The following is a 24,767-nucleotide window of genomic DNA, read 5'->3' as shown; positions in this document are numbered from 1 at the left end:
CCAATCAGAGTCAACACATGCAATTTATGCACAATTTAACAGTTTTTTAGAGGCCAAGCTTACAAATTTTATACTGGCCTCGCGATGTGTGCTAGTTTATTGGTTTCGGTTTATCAAAGTTTTGATTAATGTTCTCTGAGATGAGCTTTCCAATATGCTCATATTGGAGTCTATTTGATCTAGTTATGCTCATTACTGGTCTTATGCATTTTGGCATCTTCTAGTAAAGGCAGTTGAAAGCAACTATGGACCATTATTGTGTTTTTGCGGATCAAATATAATACTCGAGATGTACGAGATTTATTTGTATGATTTTTGGGTTTTCTTGTACTTTTTTGGGTTCTAAATGGGTTAAAAATGCCAAGCATAATGCATAAAGGCCAAGTTTCTAAAGTTTGGAAATTCCAATGCGAGGATTTTCTCCCAAACTGCCACATGGTGGCGGAGAAATCCCACACAGAAGTATTTTTCACTAAATTTGAATCTATATATAAATCATTGCTCCCTCCTCACTAGCAAAAACCAAGTGGTGAGATAGAGATCTTAACCACAAGGTATGGAATTAGCTTCTTCGTCTCTACATGAGGTCAAGTATAGTGCTATTGCGGCATACTCGGCCGAGCTAATGGTGGCAATTGCAAGCCATGTCAGTGATTGTTGGTCAACCATGATTCTCTTGGCCAAGTTTCCACGTTGGTAGCCATAATGGCCCACCCCTTATGGTTGGAAGGGAGCTTCACATGTGCGGTTGACTGCACTAATGACCTTGCTAGTTGCAAGTTTGATATGGTTGATAAAGTTTTCATAGGATGGCATCTTTGGTTGGTAAAGTGTTGGTGGGTAGACATGCATTCTAAAATTGGGAAAGCATCAACACTTTATTTTTTGGGAGGGTGTGGGGGTTAATTCTGAGAGAAAGAAGAGGGTAGTGGGGGAAAGACATTTTTTTGGGGAGGAGATGACGAGATAGAGAGCGGGAGGGAGGGAAACTTTTGCAAGCTTTGGGGGAAAGTTTCTTTTGGATACACAGGGATGAAGGGTTTTTTGCAAAAAATAGATGGAAGGAAAAGGGTATTGGGGGAAAATATAACTCTCAGGCTCTCTCTCTTATCAAGAACAAAGAGGTGCAACATAAGGATGCTCTACAGGGGATGTTTTTCACTTTCACATGTTTTTTTATGCTCAAAGTGAGAGATATGAAGAAGAAGAATAAGAGAAAGAATAACATGGTATAGGGAGATATCTCTCCTGTTCTATCATGTTTTTACTATAAAAGAGGACATACACGAAGCAAAACAGGACGTAGTAGAAGCAAAGAGGATAATTTTTTTGTTGAAATTATCTTAATTTCTCTTTCAAGAAAGCAAAGACAGTAATGGTTTTCCATGCTGGAAATGCAAGGGATAGAAGAACCAACAAAGGGGAAGAAGATGCAAGAGCTTTTGGGTGGTTTTCTGGCAAGGATTGAAGATAGAGACCAGTTGATGCTTTGTTGGCAGCAATTTCCATCAAGGAATTATATTTTTTGAGGTTTGGGTTTGCAAATCATGGTGCATACTAATGGTGGAATATGCAATCAGATTTAATTGGGGTTCTTAGAGTCTATAATTGAATCTCTTATTAGATCTTGGTGTGTAAACCATAGCTCATGTGGGCACTATTTTCTAAGGTTTTACTGATTTTGAGTGATTAATGTCAATTTTGAACATTTATTGTACAAGATTTACAATTTCTTATTGTACATGGATGGCCCCAAGTGAGCCATCATTTGTGAACACCACTAGAGGGATGCACTACAATAGGTTTCACCTTCAACAACACCAAGAAGAAATGCCGGTTCGAAAGCATGTGTATATGGGTACATGCATAGTGAGGATACGTGTAGAGAAGGAGACACTATACAATGGGTGGAGTCTTCCTTGCTAGAAGAGTAAGACCCCTTATTCTTTTATGTAGAGAGAATAAGGTCATTGAGTGAATTGGATAGTCATTAATGTGCGGTCAAATCCCAAGAATCCGGCCTTGGATGAGGCACGGTAAAAAAAATAATAGGTAAGGGGTTTTGTAAACTTTCCTTCAACACATATGATATATAGGTTTTACATATAGTGACTCCACCAAGGTGTTGGCATCATGGGCTATCGTCAACACTCCATGGCTAGTTGTTCATATACCTTGTTGCATGGTAGCTACACATTATCGCTATTGCTACCTATCATCCATGATATTCATCTAGTTCCGTTTTTAGTATCTAAACTTCTTTTGAAGTCTTTCTCAACTCCCTATAGTTGGCTCTATGATTTGTTTACAACAATTTAGGTTCATCATGACTCTCATTTGTCCTTTTTGGTGTATTTTTTGACTTTGATGTTTTCTTGTTCAATTCTCTTTGACGTTCCTTGACTTAAGACAAATAAAATCTTATTATCATTTTATCTGGGACAAATTGTCAAGATTTACAAGCATTAGGTAATGAAACTTATCCTTCATTGATGGCATTGAATACTTCCTTGTTTGTTTCACCTCTCATTTTCTTTTTTGTAATCCTTTTGTCAGTTGTGTTTGGCCATTTCAACATACGAGCACCCACCTAGCTAGACATAAAAACTTTAATATAAATGTACTCTGTTATGTTTTCAAGCCAATGTAATTCTTGATTCCACAATGATAGATCTATTCTACGATATTTATAAAGGCCCATGTGAGTCTGGCCTTTGTCCATTTAGAAAGCCCTGGGTATAAAAGATAGTAACCTTAGTATGGAATGGACATTATCTTTGGAAAAGGAGGTCTTTTGTACCTTGTGAGATTGTTTCCAAACTTTGTACACATGTCCCCTTATACCTTGAAGTTTCATGTCTATCCGAGTCCCTTGTAGACATAGCTAGATTTTTCAATCTGCAAGTTGGTGATTTTTTATTGATTTGACGCCCTACTTTGTTTTCATGAAGTAGAGATACAAGCAACAGAAGAGAAGAAGTCCCCTATCCATCATGATCGTGGTTGTAAGGGGGTCATACGTCATAGGCCAGGTTGATAATCATGGGATTCTAATGAAAGATAATTCCTATGTCACAAAGATAAAATCCAATTGACATATTTAGAGTCCATAAACAACGTCTTTTTCCCCACGTTAAAGAGGCATGGCCGCCATTAATAAACCCTAAATATGATATGAAACTTAGTCTAAACTAACTAGTAATCTTGTGAAAAGTACCCGACTAATCGGGTCCACCCATCCGTAGACCTAGATCCATTAGGATACTAGTCTCCCACTTTCCACATTACACTCATCGGTTCTTCTTCTTTTTTAATTATTACCACATTGTTTTACATATACAAACAGCGTTCCTTAATTAATTTCGAGCACAGGTTCATTTATACAGCCCTTCAAACAATACCAAAACAATTCAAACAGGGCCTAATGAAGACAGTCCTACATTTCAACAAAAATAACTTTTCCAATTTCTTATGAGTTGCCACCACTTGTGGACTTTATCTGTCTAGCAAATAGAGATTTTGTGAAGAATTTATTTATTTACTAATCGTGCATTGCACAACCTTCCCATCTCGCTAACCACGAGGCATCTTGCTAACTGCTTGGCATCTCCCTAACTGCGAGGAACAAAAGCATTCTTCCAACAATTCGTCTCTCTAAATGATTGTTCGAACATGATCAACCAGTTCTTCATAACAACAAATAACTGACTATCAAATAATAACAATTTAACAAACAATGACAATTTATCAAACAGTTCTTTCACTAATCTATGAAAACATCTGCTTGTTTCTTGTAATAGAATCACATTTCTTGGATGGTTAAAAGGAATCCCTATGATTAGCTTCCCATATCAACATGAATAGCAATGCAAAAGTATAAATTTATCTTATCGGATAAGCGATATGTTCAATTACCTCTCGTAATTGAGGTTGGGCGGTTTCAACTTCTTTCGGAGTCGATATCTCCACCTGAGCTACGATTGGAGTAGTTGATGCCTTCTTTTGCACCTTTCTTGGAGGTGGAACAACAAAAGCATGGTTTGAGCTTCGAGTTACTTGTTTGGGGGCCATCGTATTGAGGTAGAGAAATGGGAAAGAGAGAAAGATAACTCAAGAATCCAAAGGACAACACGACATTGGTAGAGAGGGAGTTGGAGATGGAGATGGGTTGAGGGTGAGAGGTTGAGGGAGAGAGGATAACTCCGACGTTATGGCAAGAGAGCTCCCGCTTTTGAGAACTTCTATGTGTGTGTATGAAAGTGCGGGAAGAGGGGCCTTTATATAGGCTCTCAAGAGCCAAAAGTACAAGCTAAGAATAGCAAAAATAAAAAAGATAAGTTCGCGCACGCTTGAGACTCTTTTTTTTTTAGGACACGAATATCAATGCATGATTTCGAGTTTCTTATTTTAGAAAAATCTTGGCTTCCAAGAAAAGAAGCTCTAATCTTGACTCACTACTCTTTCTTCTCTAAAAATACTCCTTTTTTTCTAAAAATACTTTTTCTACTCCTTTTCTAAAAATACTCTTTCTACTCCTTCTCTTTTTCTGAAAATACTCTTCCTTTCCTAAAAGTACTCTTTCTTTCTTGAGGGTCAACTCTTATCTTTAGAAATAGACTTGAGGCTTAAGTTTCCCATATCAACATATTGTTTCCAAGTGAATAAAAGCTATAATTAATAGTTATAGAGTCTAATTTTCAATCTGATCGTTCCATTGGAACGCTCTATGACTTAATAAAATGCAAACCTTAAATAATTTTTCAAAATAAACAAAATAGTTCTTATTGAGAAATGTTGGGTACATTACAGTTTGTTTGTTAAGCTCATTTCTTGAGGATTGTCACCCTTAAACAATCATTGGGTCCCATCTGAGTCATTCCCCTAAGTATTGACATGAGGATGTTAGTGCTAGATAGCTATGCTACAAACATCCATCACAGCAACCTAATAACATTGGTGTCATTGCCAAGGAAATGATCCTTATGTGGTGAGTGACCTAGTGTATCTTTTTTTGTTTTTTTGGCCAGAGATTAGTCTTTCCATTCCATTTACACTAGCAGCAAAGTAACTAAATGAGGGTTTAATAGTTGATAGAGTCTAGAAGTCGAGGACTTGCTAGATCTATTCTCGAGAGGTAAACAGAGTTGTGAGTGAGATAGCAAAGGCATTTTATTCTTTACATTTTCTCTACGCTTTGAGAGTGTTGTTTTGAGTTTTAGTACGAGTTTTATTTACATTATTTTCTTTCCTTTTGTTTCAAATTTATTTCTAGCACATAGGAGTAGGGTAAGTACAAACTATCACCATCAAATGGGATTGAAAAGATCAGGAAAAAAGGACTGAAAACCATATTTGGGATGAGAAGACCATCACTTTGAAGTATTCAAAATTTGATGGTAATACCTAAAAGCTGATCTAAAACCAATAAGAGGGTGCACAAAAGCCAGTGAAAACTCAACAAAAGAAAACAAAGAAGTTCCACTAGATTCTATGGCAAAATGTGGATCACAATCCATGTAATCTAGGGGCCATTTTTGTAGGAAAGTTGGCAGTGAAATATTACCAATAGAACATTACTCTAAGAAAGTTTGGTTGTAAATTTTTTTTCAAAATCATATCAAAATTGGTTGATAGCGTAAAAACTCTAGAAACAGGATTTTGAGACACAAGATTGGACATATCTTGAGATTCTAAGATTCAAATCACAAAAGACCAAGTAGACCAATTAGAGAAAATTTTTGTTTAGCAACTACGAAAATTGTAGATTCATCTATGGTGGAACATGGATCACAATCCTTGTACTCTTGAGGAAAAACTAGGAAAAAAAGATACCAATTAATAAATATTGACTCAATTTGACTAAACTCAAAGTTTGGGATTAAATTGAGCTCAAAAGACACTCAAAGGAGAAAAATTGGTGGAAGAAAACTAGAAACTAGTATAGTAGACCAAATTTGGGAGTTTTCTACTTTTTCTTTTCCAAATCACAAATGAAAAGCTCAAAATCACCAAATTGACAGTGACTATGCACACCACACATGACTTGAATCCAATGGAACCATCCAATTGCCGATTACAGGATGTGTATGCCCATTTCAATGATGATCCAAAGCCCTAATCTTGCATGCCAAAATCAACAAGTGATTAGCACAAACCGACGTTGTTAGAATGCAATTCAAGCCTCTAATTAAGCAAATATCATAGAAAAAGCACAAAATATTATTGAAATTAATAGAAAATTAGTGTGTAAGCTAGCAAAAAATAGTAAACTTAGCAAGAGATTAGTGTACAACTAGAGTGTGTATGCACACAATTAGCAAGATATGGTATGAATTTAGGAGAAATTGAACACAATTTCATATGCATACACATCCAAAATCCACAAAACAAAAAACACACTAGTGAAATTAATGAAGAAGTTAGTGAGAGAACCTAATTCATTATGCCATAATTACACTAGCGTAGCCCATTGATCCTCAAAAATGGCACCAAATCTTGGGGATACCATCGTAGCATAGATCCAATGAACAATAATTATTGTCAATCTAGAGTGATGAGCTACCTAGGTAGGGCATAAAAACACTCATGCAATTAGTGAGCTAATCATGACAACATAAACAATGACTCTATGAGCTAGGATTTTTGGCCTATGGAGTAGCTAAGCCACAAGAGTTGGCAATCTCCAAATCTACTTCTCTTTACCTCAAATCGATCCAATCACACACACTAACAATTGCAATGCCGCACACATCACTAATCCCATCATGCAACACACTAATCACAAGCACACAAATATAGATGTATTGAGCATCCTCACTCCAATCAAACATACATACACACTCAAAGAATAGAGGAAAATCACCCAATATTAGAGTAGAATTAACCACTAATTAGTTAAGATCAAGCTAATCAAAGATTTGTCTTTCCATTCCCTATACACCGTAGCATTGAATTAGTTAGATACAAGGTTTGGTGCTTGATAGAGTCTAGAAGTTGGGGACTTGTTAGATCTATTCTTGAGAGGTAAAGAGGATTGTGAGTGAGATACACAAAAGCATTTAATTCTTTGATTTATCTATACTTTCAGAGTGATGTACCATTTTTCATTATGACATTTCTTTGCATTGTTTTGTTTGCTTTGTTTTTTGTTTCTTTTCATCACATAGGCGTAGGGCAAGAAGAAACCAAAACCATCAAATTGGGGTACAAAGGTTAGGACAAAAAGGACAAAAAACTCTATTTTGGCTAAAACAACCATAACTCTAAAATTCTAAAAATTTATTGATTAAGACCCGAAATTGATCAAAACTCAAAAATTTGTTGATCAAGGGCCTTATAATACTTATCAAAAGGAATCAAGAATGTTTTAGCAGAATCTGTGGAGGAACATGGATCATTATCCATGTACCTCAGAGGCCATTTGTGCAGAAAAGTTGTCAGTGACACTCTATATCAATAGCACATTGCTCTCATAAAGTTTTTTTGCAATAAAACTTCATCAAACTTGGATGATAGGGAAAAACTGTAAGAAACAAGGGTTTTGGACACAAAGTTGGGTATATCTTGAGATTTTGTGATGCAAATTCCAAAAAAATTGGGCATTAGCATCTATAGGGCACATACAACCAGGTAGTTGAGACACAGACAAACATTTTACCAAAATAAACATTGGTAGAAAACTTTAAAAAAGTGGTCAAAAGAGCTAAAAGCAAGAGATTGTCAAAACTACCACAAGCAGACTAAAGATTTCACTTTTGGTTGACCAAAATTTGTCCAAATGCAGAACTATTTTTGGGATATCCTAGAAATACCTTCATCTATGAATGGTTCAAATTTGGGGTCAAAAGCTCTCTAAACATGGATCACAATGCATGTACCTTTTCCAAATTTTTTGAGACAAAACCTAGCCACTGTTTTCTACATGCTATTTCTAGCCTAGGCCCAAAATTTTATCCCATTTGGACATCAAAAACCAAGTCATAATCCCAAAATTACCCAAGTACTCCTAGCAAATACAAAAATAGACCTTATTTTCAATCCAGAGGTCCAAACCCAAAAAGTTTGATATCATAGTATCTACTAATCAGGTTGACCCTAATGGTACCAAGAAAAGTCAATTTTGGCCTCCAAACATAGATCGCAATCCATGCACCTATGGTGAGACAGGTTGCCCTGAAACTTTCTCAGATTGTAGTGCATACACAACAAAATATATCCCAAGTTTAGTTTCAAGAAAAAATCTTCAAATTTGGATTAAAAGACATCAAAACACATGATAGATTGAAAAGTGTAGTGCAGCTCTACTGTTGGACATTTGACCTAGCAAGACAAGTCCTATGGATCTAGCTTTTGGACATAGAGTGTAAAAAGATCCCCAAAGATCAATCCCACACGTGATTGAATACGGATCGTGATCCATGTACCTCAACCTCAAAATTTTATCAAAATTGGTACAGAGCCTATGCATGATGTTTTCTAGCTATTGTCAAAATTTGGAGTCTCCCTGGCCTTAGTATCAAGAACCCAAACACCTTCAAAGGTGGAGAGAGCTAGCAGGGAATGAGGGCAGGGAAGAGGAAGAAGAAACATTCTTATGGAAAAGAAATAGTTCCTTACTCATCATCACTCTTCTTGCGTAGCATAACATAAGAGCATAGTAACGAAGATGGAGAAGATGGCAAGATTTAGCATTGAAGCATGGATCTTGGTTGGATTTTCATTCCATAGCCAAGAGGGTTGGTGTAGGCTCTCAACTTCTCAACAAGCTTGGAGAAGGAGATTGATTTCCTGCACTTTCACCAACTGAGAATCAAGAACATATGAGTGTGTGTGAGAGAAAGTATACCCCCAAACACACCCCCAACTTGCCTTGGTGGACCCCTCCTTGTAGCTCAAAAATGAAATTGATTGGACCCCTACAAGCCTTTAGTCATATCAAGAAAAAATGCTAGTCTTAGGACAACTGTCCTTCTTACCCCTTTGAGAAAGAGCGCTTGATAAATGCTTAAACAATTATTTTAACTATCTAAAATATTATTGGACCCCTTTTGAGGCCAACCAATAGGATTTAGGCATCTTATGAGGGAAACATGGACAGGATCTTGACAGGTGTCCTTGTTGCCTCTTTAGACTAGGCTTGCCTTGAGTGAGGGTGTGTGTGTTCTCTCTCATGCCCTTACTTGTAGGCCTTACCCACCCATATGTAGGGATCCTTGTTGACTTTTGGAACACCTTAAGCCCCTCAAGCACCTTAGTCATGAGGCACCTTAATCACCTTATTCATGAAGCACCTCAAGCACCTTAGACATCAAGCATGACAAGCACCTCAAGCACCTTAGTCAGCAAGCATGACAAGGACCTCGAGAACCTTAGTCAGAAAGCACGACAAGCACTTTAAGCTTGGGCCGGGTTCCCACCTCAAGCACAACCCTAGCTTGCCTAAGGTCCTAGGTTTAATAAGTTTTAACACTAAACTTTGGAGGTCTTGAAGGAAGCTAAACCTAAGGTCTTTCAAGATCTATTAGCTATAGTGTTGTTTGACAGACCATCTCTCTTTTGGACCCATTGACTTTGGCCCGTGCTGAGATAGATCCATAAGCACATGTCTATGTCATAACTCTTGTTCCTGTTTATTCTCCCACATTAAATGATTAATTTAATATGAGAAAATCATATGGGTTAGTTAGATATTAGATGTTATGACAATACCTCTCTCTTGAAATCATAGTCATCCTCAACTATGAGGTAGGAGATAAATCCTTAGTCATTAGTCTATGTTTCTTAACAAGTAGAGGATGCCTTTTTACCCTACAACATCATTTCAAGATGGATGAATAATCCATTTGGGGCTTGGGAGAGTTAGCTGCCGCAAGCATGTCTACTCTTTAGTCCATATCATAGTTCCGAAGTAGAGTGACAATCTCTACTTGTTGGAATTAGGGTTGCAGAGAAACGCACACACCTTGGAGAAGATGAAGGAAGCTCAAGGCACACAATAGAGAGTGTGTTACTTAGTGTGCAATGAAAAGAGAAGGGAAGTGCCATGCCCTAAGGACATGATTAGTCCACAAAGGGGAGTAAGCCCAAAGCTTTGCGGAAAGCTTCAAGCTTCTCACAAGACAATGCCTTTGTGAAAAGATTTGCAAGGTTGTCTTGTGTTGGCACATAAGCCAAGCTACTCTCTCCTGATGAGAGCAGTTGTAATGCACCTCAATGTGCTTTGTGCGATCATGAAAAACTGGGTTCCTCGCAACTGACAATGCGCTCTGACTGCCAGTGTAGATAGTGTTGGCAGTGTCCTGTCCAACACCCAAATCATCCATAAGGCGTCTGAGCCATACACACTCAGCCGTAGCTGTGTGAAGATTGTCCTGTACTTAGCCTCACAACTTGAAGTGGCCACAATAGGTTGCTTCTTGCTCAATCATGATATACATGAGCTGCCAAGCATGAAACAAAAACCACTTGTCGTGAACGCGTGTTAAAACAACCAGCCCAATCTGAGTCCGCAAAAGCATGTAAGTATGGCGGCAATGATCCCCCCTTGGGATAAAACAAGCCAAGATGTAAAGTTCCACTAAGGTAGCGGAAAATCCTCGTGACAGCCTGCTAATGCTTAGACCCTGGGCTATGCATAAATCTGCTGCCTGTGAGACTGCAAACTGAATATCTGGCCTCGTGTTCCATACATAAATGAGACAGCCAACAGTAGTTTGGTAAAGAGTGACATCAGCAGGATCGCCAGCATCATGTAGACTCAACTTCAAACCTGTTTCCATGGGAGTGGCAATAGGTTTGCAATCCTCAAGTCCAAACTTACATAGCAATGTCTCTATGTAACTTTTCTGACACAAGGCAATACCACCATCACACTGCTTAAACTGTATACCCAAGTAATGATGCAACAGTGCCAAATCTTTCATCTTGAAAGTAGCATTCAAATCAACCTTAAATGTAGCAATATGTCTCTCATTTGGTCGAGTGATCAGCAAATCATCGACATAAAGAACCACAATGAGAAGTACATCACCCTCACGCTTTACATACAATGTGATTTCTGTTGGACTGTTACAAAAGCCTCGTTTAACCAAATGAGTGTTAGCTTTCTCATACCAAGCACGAGGAGATTGCTTCAATCCATACAAAGCCTTCTTACATCTGCACACTTTGTCCTCTTGTCCTTTTATGACAAAACCGCGAGGCTACATTACATAAACTTCCTCAAATATGTCACCATTCAAGAAAGCAGTAACAATGTATGATTGATGTACATCCCAACCAAAATGAGCTGCCAATGCACAGTAGTTTTAAGGCCGTTACGCCGCTAGCGGAAGCTAAATAGCGAGAACTCAACCAACAACAGAATTTGTCAGACGAGGACGGAGCTTGACCCGCAGGCGCATGGAAACAACTAGGTGGGTGTCAAATCACCTACTCGACCTTCTAATGACATTCACTACTAAGGAAATCAAATCTAAGTTCCAAAATATGCAAGTGACTGAAATCCGTACTACGAACGAATGCTATACGAAACAGGATCTAGAATCATTGAATCGATCTCAAACTCAAGGGGAAGTCTATACACTAGGTAAGAACAACACCCTAAAGACTTGAACTGCAAAATCAACCTATAACCACTCCGTGCGGCAAACGCGTATGAAGACAAGCCGAAAAATACACGTGACTGAAACTTGACCCTGACGGTACCAATGTGTAGCTCTACTCGTTGTGGTTCTATAGATATGCTGCACGCTCTATTTCGACACACAAGTTGGAAGAAAACTCACACCGAAGCCCGTAGGAACTTACCACACGTAGAAGCCGATAGCGCACACTCTTGGTATCTGTGCGTAGCTCTCACCGTTGCTAACACAATGGTGGTGTCGCTTCTCCAATGGCGGCCCCATAGCCCGCGTAGCAAGAAGATAAGACTCTCTCTCTCTCTCTCTCTCTCTCTCTCTCTCTCTCTCTCTCTCTCTCTCTCTCAGACACAGTCACGGCGCTCAAAAACTCACTTTGATTAATAATTGAATCTCCCTTAGGTTACAAAACTTTGGCTTATATACCTCAGCCTTGGAGGTGAGAACATCTCTAATTATTTACATCAACAGGTGAAATTACTTCGGAATTACAAGCTGGAAACTCAATTGAGTCCCGTTACTTAATGAATGGCTCAAATCAAAATTAATGTCGGAAAGACATTTATTACAATCAATGGTTACAAAATGATGGGTGTGAGCAAAAATGTGGGTGTGATCCTCTGCTGGCTCAACACTCCCCCCCTCCGCGTTCATGTCGTCCATGACATGACTTTTAGGCTTGGTCAATAGAGTCCTGTCGTCTTGAGCATCTGCAATTGTGATTCATAGCGTAGGTTGCCGATGGTCAAGGTTGGGCCGAATATTTTGCTTTCGTGAGTGAAAAAGCCGGTGTAGAAAGCTTCTTCGAATGTTTGCATGTGGAAGCTAGGCAAAAACATAATTCTTTGGTATAAGAGATGTAACACCTTTGGTGATGGCTGCAATGAAAGATCATACATCATATCCGTCACTGTGTCGGCCGTCGATAGTAGACTCGAGGTCGTGGCTTTATCTGGCGTGAACACTTCAATGCATGCTAAAAGAGTCCTGCAGATTTTCTTTAGCATCTGACACGAAAGGTCAGGAGAGCCAGTAAAGAGTTTGATGGTGCCCGTTAGGGTTTTCACCATGTAGGCTTTACCTATTCTCTCTCCTTCCTTTGGTCCTGGCATCCTGGGATAATTAAGCCAATTTGGCTTCTTTTCTGCAATCCTGCCATGCTCTTTCCAGCTTCTGACTCTTGGCACCGGGCAGAAGGTTGCATCCTCCCGAATCTCCTTTGGAGCCTCTACCAAGTAGATGAGGTAGGCTGGGTATTTGTTCAGCCAACCTTTCCTCCATCTAGGTTGAGAATCTACAATCTTCTTTGATTGTTCATCCTTTGTGATGTCGCCTTCGTAAAGAGCGACATACTGCTCCTCCTCTATTCTCTTTTTCGTCTTTATCACTTCAAATTTCATCAGAGGGAAAGGCAGGCTGGGTTGCATCCACTCTTCATGGAGCACTTTTCTGTCTAAACCTTGAAGTCTAATGGAGATGAGGAGTCTCCTTTCCCATTCCATTTCCGCCTTGGCACTTTCCTCTGTTGACTTTTCTATTTGGTCCTGGAGCCTTTGTTCTTCTTCTTCAGAGATTCCTGAAGTCGAGGCCACTTCTTGAACTGGGGCTGGATCTTCAATTGTGGTTGCCTCTCCAGTTTCTGGTAGCTCTATGGCTGCTCCCCCTGCTTCTTCTTGTGGTGGCTCTGTTTCTCTTCTTTGTTGCTCTTGTAGGTCTTGGAGCTGTTTGCGGAGGGCCTCATTTTCTGTCCTTAGTGTTTGGTTTTCTGATGTGAGCCTCTCCTCTGCAGCCAATGATCCCTCCGCCATGTGCAATCTTTGCACTTGCTCTAACCTTAGCTCTCTTTGCAAACTTCTGACCTGATCTTCCAGAGCTGGTACGAGGGCTCCCTCTTGTTCTGTTCCTGCTCTGCTAGCTCTAGGGGTGGTCCTGAGTCTCGTGATTGTCCTTTCTTGAAGTTCGACTCTTTCCCTTAGCTCAATGAGCTCATCCTTGGCTGCCTCCAGCTCATCTTCTATTCTCTCCTTTGCTTCCTGTGAACTTGTTACCTCTCTTGAAGCTTCGGCTAGTTGGAGTATCAAGCCGTCTCTCTCGTTTTCTGCGTCGTAGAGTGATGCTTTATGACTCTCAGATTCAGTCATAGCATTCTCTAACTTCTTCTGCAACTCTGCTTCCTTTTGTTTTGCTGTCTCAATTGCTACTTCCTTTGCTCTGGATCTTTCTTTAATCTTGCTGAGCAGTTCATGCACCATGTGCATGTCTTTTTCATCTTCATCTGTCAACTTGACAGCTCTTTCTGCCACCACCTCCAATGGCTTCGGCTCTTCTAGTATGTTCTGTTCGTCCATTTTCTCTTCACTCTCCATTGTACCTTTTGTCTTTTCCTTCGTCCCTTTCCGATCATCTTGTTTTTGTAGGGATATCCCATAAACTGCCTCCAGGGCCTCTTCTTCACTGTATCCGATCGCTACTAGATCCTCATAATCATCTTTCTTTTGCTGAACTGGATCTATCTCCTTTCCCTTGGTCCCAGCATCCAGCTTTTCCATAACTTCTGTTTCTATTTCTATTGTGGTATCCTCCACAATAATTTTTGTCTTCTTCGGGCTTGGTACAACAGTAAAAGAGGGCTGATTGTCCTCAGTCATCTTGGCTTTCCCTTTGTTTGCTTGCCCGTCTTTCTCTCGAAGTTCAGTAGACTCATCTACTTCCTTCTTCTCCTTGTCGTCCTTTTTCAGCTCAGCTTTTAAAAGCTGTACTTCCTCTTCAGTATAAGGCTCGACAGGCTGCTGCTCCAGTATGGCCTCCGACTCCTCATAAGCTCTAATATATTGATCATATTGATCAACATGTGGCCTGGCAGAGCTGGTTCCGACTTTAGTGGGGTCTGGCACCCACATTTCTTCAAAGTCCTCCTTTAGAGCTCTTTCCGCTCTAAACTGCTCCACCAGCCTTTCCATTCTTGCGGCTTTTTGACTTTTGGTTTGCTTGGGATCAGCCTTCTTCTTCGCTTTCTTCTTGAGCGGCTCGTCCACAGCCTCTTCAGGTTCTGAAACTATTTCTAGTTTTCGGCGTGCTCTTGTGGACGCCCTCTTGGATACTTCTTGCTGTTCTTTCTCTTCATCGGCTTCTCTAAGCCACTCATTCTGGGAGGGAACCCGTGGGCCTTGATCCCTAGCTCCAATAGCTTCATAAGCTATTCTTGTTAGGATTTCTCCTTCTCCTATGTACTTTGGCTTCTCGTTGTGCATGGCGATTACTTGCTCGTGGATGTATTGAGCGTAATTCACCTCTTTTGGCATATTGCTCTTCAATGCCCATGTGATGGTTGTCGCAATGGCATGGGGTGGTGTAGTATACTTCTGCGGTCTTTTACTGCACACATGGAAAAACTGGTTGTATAATCGGCAAAGGGTTGCCGCTCGTTGATCTGCCATATCTCCGTAGGTTGTATTTTGTTTCTTTGATCCATAGACCTCTATGGCCTCCCTTCTTTCTCTGGCAGAACTCCCTTTGTTGTGCAGCTTCAATGCATCTGCAATGAGCTGTGGAGTGATCTGTACTTCAACTGTTTCTCCATCCATGGCTGTCAACGTGGCTTTCCCATCCTTCTGAATGGATGTTGCCAACTCATACACTCTTCTTGTGTCTACACCTGATGGTCTCGAGGTGAAGAACCTGTGTAAGTCAGCCTTTTCCAGGTATCTGCTGATGTTCTCTGATCTGCTATAATCCACTAATTCTCGTGGGATCATAGGTACATCGACCGATTGCCCTTGAGGATCTCTGAAAGTCCCCTGGTAGATCTTTATTCCCTCTTTTTCTAGTACTGCTTCCTCCATCCAAGTCTTGGTTGGCTTGAAGGTTTCTGTTGGAATATCAAAAGGTTCTGCTTCTGCAAGAGCATCCTTGATGGTTGGTCTTTTTCTCTTAGTTGCCGATGACTTTGCGGAATCCATGGATCCTGTAACTCCAATCACAGAAGTTAAACGTCTTTTTAGTACTGAAAGCCGAAATGAAGCTTTTAACTATTCAAATGACTTGAAAATTGAAACATGAGCTATTCAGGGCCTAAGGATGCAATGTAGGTGAAAAAATATGCAAACTGGGCTCAAAAACATGCTTGAGACATCATACGCGTATGATGTCTTTTGTGTCAGAATGACTTCATATTGGTTGTGCTTGTAGCTGATAGTGTATACATGAGTGTCATATGCTTGGATTTGAGTTTGGATCCCATTTGGTCAAGTTTTGGCCAGTTCAGGCTCTTGGCAAAATTTTGAAAGGGAAATGGATTTTATGATCCAAATTGGATAAAACTTGGTGGTTCACCTTCAAATGGCATGTAGATCACTTCTGTTCCCTGAGGTGCCAAAATCACATAGTGAGACATCATACGCGTATGATGTGTTTTGGTGCGTTTTTGGACCAAATTTCTCTATAAGCTTGGTTTTGGCTTTAGATAGGCTTATTCAGTGGATTTATCAAGTTTGGATAGAATTTGGACTAAAAATGGCTCTGGAGACATCATACGCGTATGATGTCTTTTTTGTCAATTTTTCATGGGATTGGTTCTGTGGACTCTCCATGTGCTAGTGAAGGACTGTTTATACTCAAATCTTGGTTTGGACTTGAATATGTTGGATTTGGGACAAAAATAGGCTTTGTATGAAGGATTTTCTCTTAATTGGGCTAATGGGGTGATCCACCTGACCAAATGGTTCCAAACTTCATATGTAGCATGTATTAGATATATATAATGGATGTATGATGACAAATGAGCATTTTTGCTCTGTAAGTGCAAATAGACATCATACGCGTATGATGTCTTTTGTGTCAAAATGGTGCTTTTTGGTTCCAGATAGCTTGTAGATGTGTTAATCAACAATCCTACAAAGTTTCAATGAGTTTGGAGTTATTTTGACAAAATTAGGACCAAAAATCAATTTTTTGGCCTACTTTGCGTCTTTTTGGCTTTCCTTGGGTTTTCTAACTCCAATTCTCATGATACTTGGTTCATAGGATGTGATTAACATGTGGAATGAGGCTATGCACTCAAATGTTGAAATGGATGTGAAAATCATGCTGTGAGACATCATACGCGTATGATGTCTTTTCTTGAAATGTTGGTCTTTTTGTGCAAAGAATGCTTTGTGCTAGTGCCCTAAGCCCTGCTAACTAGTTTTCAACTTAAAAAGTCATCAGTTTAGCTAAAAAGCCCCCTTACAGGCATTTCAGTTTCCGAAGTCGTCTTTTTGCCTTGGAGTTGAATTTCGTCAACTTTTCTTCTCGAGAGTTGCATTTCCAGCTCATTGGATATGTTGTGAAGCCACCTATTTGGTTGAACTTTGGCTCCCCGTTCTCCATCTTTCTCCATTTGGTTGCCCGAAAGCGTCTTTTTCACCATCGGTAAGTGAATCAGCTTTCTTTTGGGTTTTGCTTGCAAACATAAGTCATCCATGTATATTTGAAGCTGCTTGTGAAGTTTCATGTCATTTGGTCGTCAATTTTAGCCGTTATGCCAAAATGACGCTTTGTGTGTCCGCAGCCGAATCGGTTGTTCCGACCTACTTTTGGTGATCCAAACCCGGAGATACTCCATGGTTACATTGACCTCGATGTTGTTAAGCTTCCTGAGAAGTTTTGTGTCGTTCCGACAACATTTTTCTGTTTGCCTCTTGCAGGCTCTGTTGACCTAGGGTTTTTCCAGTCGTTCTTTCTTGAGCTTTGAGTGCTAGAAACTCATCTCCTATACTAGGGTAACCCACCTCTAAGTTCTTGCAAGGTTTGGTTAGGCGGTTGTGCCCCTACCTAGCGTTCCTCCCCATTCCCCGTCTGCTCTTGTTTCTTGGTTTTGGTGAGTTTTCGCGACAAAAGTTAACGATAAGCATCAAAAGCTTATGGCAACGAGTGTACCTCTCATGTCTGGTGTCCTCTGGGCTCTCGTAGCAGTCGTAGAAGGCGGTAGAAGGTCGGATGCTCCTGTGTGCTCTTTGCTCTCTCCAAGAAGGTAATAGTGGAAATGAGCTTGATAGTGAAGTGAAAAATACTTAACTTCGGGCTTCCCGGATCACTTGTTACCAAATTTGACATGTGCTCCTATCTCGTCGTGAAATGCACTTTAGGATTTGAAATTTCTCAATTTGGACTCCGTTTGACCTGTTTCTGAGAAATCTGTCCACTCTGCCAAAATTCTGTCATTTCGGGCTTTCCGCAACTTTTTCAGAATTGTACCCTATTTTTATCCTGGGTTGCCCTTGTCATTAGGACCATCACCGTCTATTCTTTTCTTTTTTCCGATCTCATTTCACCTGCTTTTTTATTTTTATTTTACTTTTATTAAGAAAATCATAAAAAATAAAGGAAAATAGCAAATTGAAGCCAAAAAATTCCAAACATACACGATAAATAGCTGGTAACCCTGTGTATATGAATATACACTTCTTTGTGATTTCTGGACTTGGATTACCACTTTTTTCCACTTTTTAGCTCCAAAAACACTCTTATTTAGTGATATTTACACATCTAGAGACCCAAATTCATCATTTGATCTCTTCTTGTTGCAAAACAAGGTATATAAGGGCATAAATATTATCAATATCCGCAATCAAAACATAAAAAATTGCAAAATCATGTAAGACACTGCCCTTGTAATATAATTTTTGTTTTTCTTTGTTTTTCCCGCTTGTAGCTGCTTTGTAGCTCCTGTATACCTCCCCCCCTCCTAGTCTGAGTCCTCCCGGACGACTATGAAGTGTCCATGGGTGAAGCATTGTAGTTGTTTTGGTCATAAGTTCCCAATGTAATTGTAGAGCGACGATACAACATTCTTTCCAATAAAGCTGCTCTTTGTTTGATTGATGGATTGGTGGTCGGGTTTTGGGTTGGTTTTGGCAATTTGGTAGTAGAATCAGTAGATGGATTCTTCGTTACCTTGTTGTCTTTTTTCACAATCCAAATCTGCTTCCGCTTTGCTTGTGCTTGCCACAAACTCTTTGTGACCCAAACCTGCTTTGTTCTGTGTGTTGATTTCCTCGCCTTGAAATACCTAGGAGTTTCCGTTGATTGTATTGAAGGGAGTTCCTGTTTACAAATCTTTGGGATCCAAATTTGCTTGCTATAGCTTTGTGCCGTCATGAACTTCTTTGGAATCCAGATCTGTTTCACTGTCCTTGATTTTCTGGAATCACTCTGTTGTCTGGTATTGAAGACTCTGTTTTCCACCTTTGTGTTCTCTGGCACAACCTTTTTTGGTCTCCATACCAACTTTGACTCCGTTTTTTTCCAAGGTTGAGCTGTTATATTATTGCTTGTCTTCCTTATCCAATGTTGAGAGTTCCTCGTCGACGAGCAATCCAGTTGTGTAGAAACTTTTGGTTGCCATTGCTTCTTCTTTTTCTCTGTTTGTTGTTTGCCCTTGTCCGTGGATTCTTCCTTTGGAGTTGGCTCTGCTCCTTTGGTGAGCTTAACTGATTGACTTTCACCTTCGTATTTGATAAGCACTGATTTAGAACTCCAGTCAATCATTGCATTGTATTGCTTCTGCCATGGTTGTCCTAGCAATAATGGATGTTGTGTAGCTTGGTCTTCAACCACGTAAAACATATGAGGATACACATACTGGTTAATCTGTATATGTAAAACTGTGCATCCGACAGTTTTGATTGAATTCTCAGAGTAACTCTTTAACTCTTGCTTGGCAGTTTGTAGTTTAGTGTCATTTGTCAATTGTCTATACAAACTGAGTGAAAGTAGGTTAGCTTGAGCTCCTGAATCCAATAGTGCTCTGGCTTTGATTTGGTTGGTCCCTACTTTGCATTCAATGATGGGTTCTTCTTTGTCATTCCCCATTTCTGTTATACTAACTTCGTTTATTCTTATTGCTCCTTCATTGCGCTGTTTCTGACGCAGTAGTCTTCTTTTCTCCATTCTTTCCTTCGCCTCAGCTTGCGCTTCCTCTACAATCTTTTTCTTTTTTTGGACACGCAGCTTTTCTTGATGTATTTTGAGAAGCATGTCTTGTGTTAGCGGCAACAGATACTTTTTCACTCTGCATCCACTAATCCAATTGGGCATTTCTTCTCCGTCTAATGTAGCAAGCTTGACGGCTCCACTTGGTGATAGATCTTTAATCACCAGAGGTCCCATCCCTCGCTTTTTAAGCTTCTTATCATGCTGTTTCAGAGTGTAAACTAGGACATAGTCCCCAACTTTAAACTCTTTAGTCCGCACATGCTTATCAAAAAATTCCTTTTGTCGCCTTTTTTGAGTGTAGATGCTTTTAGGCGAAGCTCATCTAGCTTTTCCAGGTCATCTAATCTATCAGAGAGCTCGTGCCCTGTCCACTCTAGATCCTTAGTCACCCTTAAGGTTGAAATCAAGAATTCTATTGGTAAGATAGCATTTAGCCCAAAAACCATGTTATATGGGGTCGTTCCTATTGATGTTTTATATGCTACCCTATATGCCCATAATGTTGAATGCAACTTCTGGTCCCAGTCAGTTCTCGACTCAGATACAATCTTCGTAAGGACTGTGCATATGGTTTTGTTTGTTGCTTCAGCTTGTCCGTTTGCTTGTGGATGATACGGGGCTGATTTCCTATGGATTACCATGAATTCATCTAGAAGGATCTTTATCACTTCATTTATAAAATGTGTGCCTCGATCACTCACAATTTCTATTGGCAATCCATATCGTACAAAGACGTATTCATATAGAAATTGTGCCGTGGTCCTGGCATCTGCTTTTTGAGTTGCCTTTGCTTCGACCCACTTTGTTAGATAGTCTGTAGCCACAATGATGTATTGTGCATGAGTCTTATATGCAGGAGGTGAAATGGGTCCGACATAATCAATCCCCCATTTTGCAAAAGCTCTTGCCCCCATCATTGGTCTAAGCGGCATATCATCTCTTTTAAGTGGTACTTTGGTCCGCTGACAGTCATCACACCGTTTAACGTATTCCTCAGCGTCCATATGTAATGTTGGCCACCATATTCCTGCGGCTAAGAAAGTTTTGCTGTCTTATCACCTGAGAAATGGCCTCCACCTACTCCTCCATGAGCTTGCTCCAGGATTATCACATACTCAGACTCTGATGCGCAAATCCTAAGCTGGTTGTCTTTACCTCTCTTATAGAGTTGATCTCCTATTAAAGCGTAATCTCTAGCTTCTGTCTCTACAGATTTCTGACGAGCTTTTGACGTTCCTTCTGGGAAAGTTCTATTTGTGAGATATTCAACAATATACTGACTCCATTCTGGAGCGATCATTATCTGATATAATGTCGAATACTCGGCTGGCGGTTTTGATGAACATACAATACATACAGTGACATATTCATGTACGCTTTCTTTCATTCCTGGCCAATAGACTCCCAATTGTAACAAATTCCTATATGTGTTCCTTCTTGAACAATGAAATGCACATTCCTGAACATGTGCTTCGCGCAGATATATATTATATTCCTCAGGATTGATGCATAGTCGTAAAACATGATCATTTCCCAATTGATACAACCTTCCTGCAACCAATTGAAGATTCTTGGATTGCTGAATAGCAATATGTTTCAGGTTGTATTCTCTTCTATCGAACTCTCCTCCATAGGTTAATAGGTTAACGACATTTTGAGACCACTTAGGTATCATTTCTATGTTGAACAAGTACGCGTCTGGCATGTCGTCATCTACTCCTATAGGGTCTTCTCCATTCGTCAATCGCGAAAGATGATCAGCTCTAAGATGTGTTTTTCCTTTCTTTACTACTACCGTGAAGTCGAATTCCAGTAAGATAATGAACCATCTCACTATTCTCCCGGTATTGCATGGTTTATTCACTAGGTAGAGCAAGGCTTGGTGATCCGTAAAAAACACAAACTTGTTGGCTAGAAGATAATGCCGAAATTTCTTCACAGCATAGATCATTCCTAATCCTTCTCGCTCTGTTGTGGTGTAATTCTTCTCTGCATTGTTGAGCTGTCGACTGGCGTAACAGATAGGAAAATCCATGTTTCCTTCTTCTGGCTGAGCCAGAATGCATCCTATTGCATATGCCGAAGCATCTATGTGCACATGGAATATCTTCTCCCAATCTGGTGATTTCAAGACTGGAGCAGTAATGAGTGCCTCTTTCAATTTCTTGAACGATTCCTCACACTCCTCTGTCCATTCAAAGTTCACTATTAGCCTGTAAAGTGGTTGGCCTATTATAGCGTACATGTAAATGAATCGTCTATAATATCCACAATGTCCCATAAAGCTCTGTACTTGTTTCGCATTGGTTGGTCTAGGCATATCCACTATAACTTTTATCTTCTCTAAATCCGTGGATATTCCGTTTTGTGAGACAATATGTCCAGAATTCTGCCCTGTCGGACCATAAACACACATTTCTCAGGATTGAGACAAATGCGATATGTCCTACATTTCTCAAATACTTTTCTTAGGTGTTCTAGATGCTCATCTCTCAGTAGAGAATGTACACATAAGTCATCCATGTATATTTTGAGAAACAGCCTTAAGTATTCTTTGAAAGCATGCGTCATCAGCCTCTGGAAGGTTGCGGGAGCATTGGTTAGACCAAAAGGCATAACCCGATAAGCATAAATTCCCCACTCCGTTGCAAAAGCTGTTTTATGTTGATCTTCCAGTGCTATGGCTAGCTGGTTATATCCTGAAAAACCATCAAGAAAGGAGTATGCTGTTTTTCCTGATACACGCTCTAGAACATGATCAGTTATCGGCAGGGGATAATTGTCCCTGATTGTTGCAGCATTCACTTTCTTTAAGTTGACACACACTCGGAATTTTCCGTTCTTCTTAGGTACTACCACAATCGGACATACCCAATCAGTGTGTTCAATATCGTATATGAATTCAGCTTCCATTAGCTTATCTATCTCTTCCTTGATTCGCTTAGCAAAAGTATCATTATATGTGTATGGTCTCTGTCTGCTAGGCTTTGTGTCTTGTTTCAATGGGATTGAGTGTTGGCATATCGATGGGTCAACTCCCTTTAAGTCCTTATAAGACCATGCAAACACATCCCTGTACTCTCTGAGAAGACTCAAAAGTCTCTCTTCCTCGCTTGGAGACAAATCTGTGGCTATGTACACCGGTCTAGGCGTCTCACCTGGAGCTGCTAAATCAACTCTTTTTGCATCCTCCGGTCCGTCATAAGATATGTTCTCCTTCCTCTCTCGAATAGGTGGCGTTAATATCACCTTCCTATCCTCTATTGTGAATTTCCTATAGTGAGAGGGAACATCCATGTTTTCCTTGATTTTGACGTTTTCGTCCTCTCCACTCTCAATTTCTGTCGTCCAAACTTCCTTCAGAGTTTTCTTGAGCTCTCTGTACTTGTTTCTACGTTCTAACTTGGACTCCGTGTATTCTCTGTTGCGCTTGTTCTTTTCTGATTTTTCTGTTTCAGTTTTCGTTCCATTCTTTTGAACTTGATTTCTTGAGCCTCTTTTGTCTTTTCGTAAGCTCTTTTGATCACTGCCTCTCATTCTTCCAAAAATCTTATCCTTAACACAATCTTCAGCCTTTACTAGCATTAGAAATTGATTTTTTCCTCTTATTCTAGGCATCGGATTGGTTCTAACTCCCTTTGTTTTTCTCTTTGCTCTATAGCGTTTCTGGCGTTGTTTAGTTTGGTTTGGAAAATCATAAAATCGGACATCCGTTATAGTTTCTTCGTTTCCGCTTGAATTGTCCGTTGACTCGTTGTCTGCTTCATTTCCCCACTCTGGATGATTGGGAATGTCGTGAAACACCTCTTCTTCATCTTCCTTTTCCAGTGTATCGTTCTTTCCAGTTTCTTTTTCGAGTACAGTTTGCAACATGAAATACGGAACCACGTCGTACACGTCCTTATCGCAAAATTGTGTTGTGGGACCATTCGGAATTGCACAAACATCTAGGGTTGCTAGAATGTGTGTCCATTCTAATGGTTCAAACGTGTCCTCTGGAAAGGGTTCTCCTACATAAGTTTCGTCTTCGATAGCCCTTTCTAAAACACATTCTTCTCGTTTCAGACTTCCACATTTCGAAGCTCCACACATCCATAACTCCTTGGGTTTACCTAACCAAGCTGGAAATTCGGATCCCGCCAAAGTAGCTGAATCAAACTCCTCTACCGGTGTTCGGTTCACATCTTTGTAGCTATGGTCTTTCAGGTTCACACGTGTAGTGGTTTCCATATTTCAAGTATATGTGATCGTAGCCCCAATCTTGGACCATTTTCAACTGTCTCATGAATGGTCTTCCCAATATGATATCATAGTTATTCTCCTTGGCAAAATCAACAATAGCAAAAGTATGTTCGTATTCAATGCCGCAAGAAGTCACTACAACTTTCTCTAATAACCCCATAGGTTTCTCCATGTGTCCATCTGCTAATTGGAGTTTCAACCTAGTCTTCCTTATTGCTGGTTTCCCCCATTTTTTCCAGATTTCTTTTGTAGCAATGGCTACCCCAGCTCCGCTGTCTAGTATTTCCATTGTCTTCACTCCTTGGAATTCAACTGGTAAGGTTGTATTCCCCTCTTCACCTTCGCAATACTCTCCGACCTTGTTTAAGGGTACAGGCTTAGCGTTCTTTTGTGGTTTGCTCAGCTCCTCTATGCTCTCTTGCAATCTCGATGTTGGATCTTTTATCCCGAATTTCTCCAAGCATTTTCCTACAGTGGTCCACATATGTGGTCTTAGCCTCAAAAGCTCAGCTAGAGTGATAGTGCATGTCACTGGTGTTGACAAAATCTCTATCAATCCTTGCGAGTCCATGACTTTTTCTGATGAGATTTTTCGTGAGGGAATTGCTCTAATCTCAGATTTTGCTTCATACTCTCCTAAGTATGAAGGTAAGGTTTTCAGTGAATGAGGTTTGCTCTCCATTGTTCTAACAGAGCCCCCATCTCCCAGTAAGATTGCAAATCCAAGTCCACTTGAGATCCTGCCTCAAATTCCACTATGGGAGGATTCCTGATGTCCTTTTCCCAATTTGTCTGATTAGCTTGGTAACTTAGCTCGTTTGCAAAGTTTGCCTCTCTCACTTGTTTCCAAAATTCATTGTAATCCTCATCTTTTCCGTAAATCCTCTGTATGACTGGATGAAAAGTCTCTAT

This window comes from Adiantum capillus-veneris, chromosome 22, assembly GCF_014529385.1.
Source record: "Adiantum capillus-veneris isolate H3 chromosome 22, ASM1452938v2, whole genome shotgun sequence".
Lineage (NCBI taxonomy): Eukaryota > Viridiplantae > Streptophyta > Polypodiopsida > Polypodiales > Pteridaceae > Adiantum > Adiantum capillus-veneris.
This window is presented reverse-complemented; position numbering follows the sequence as displayed.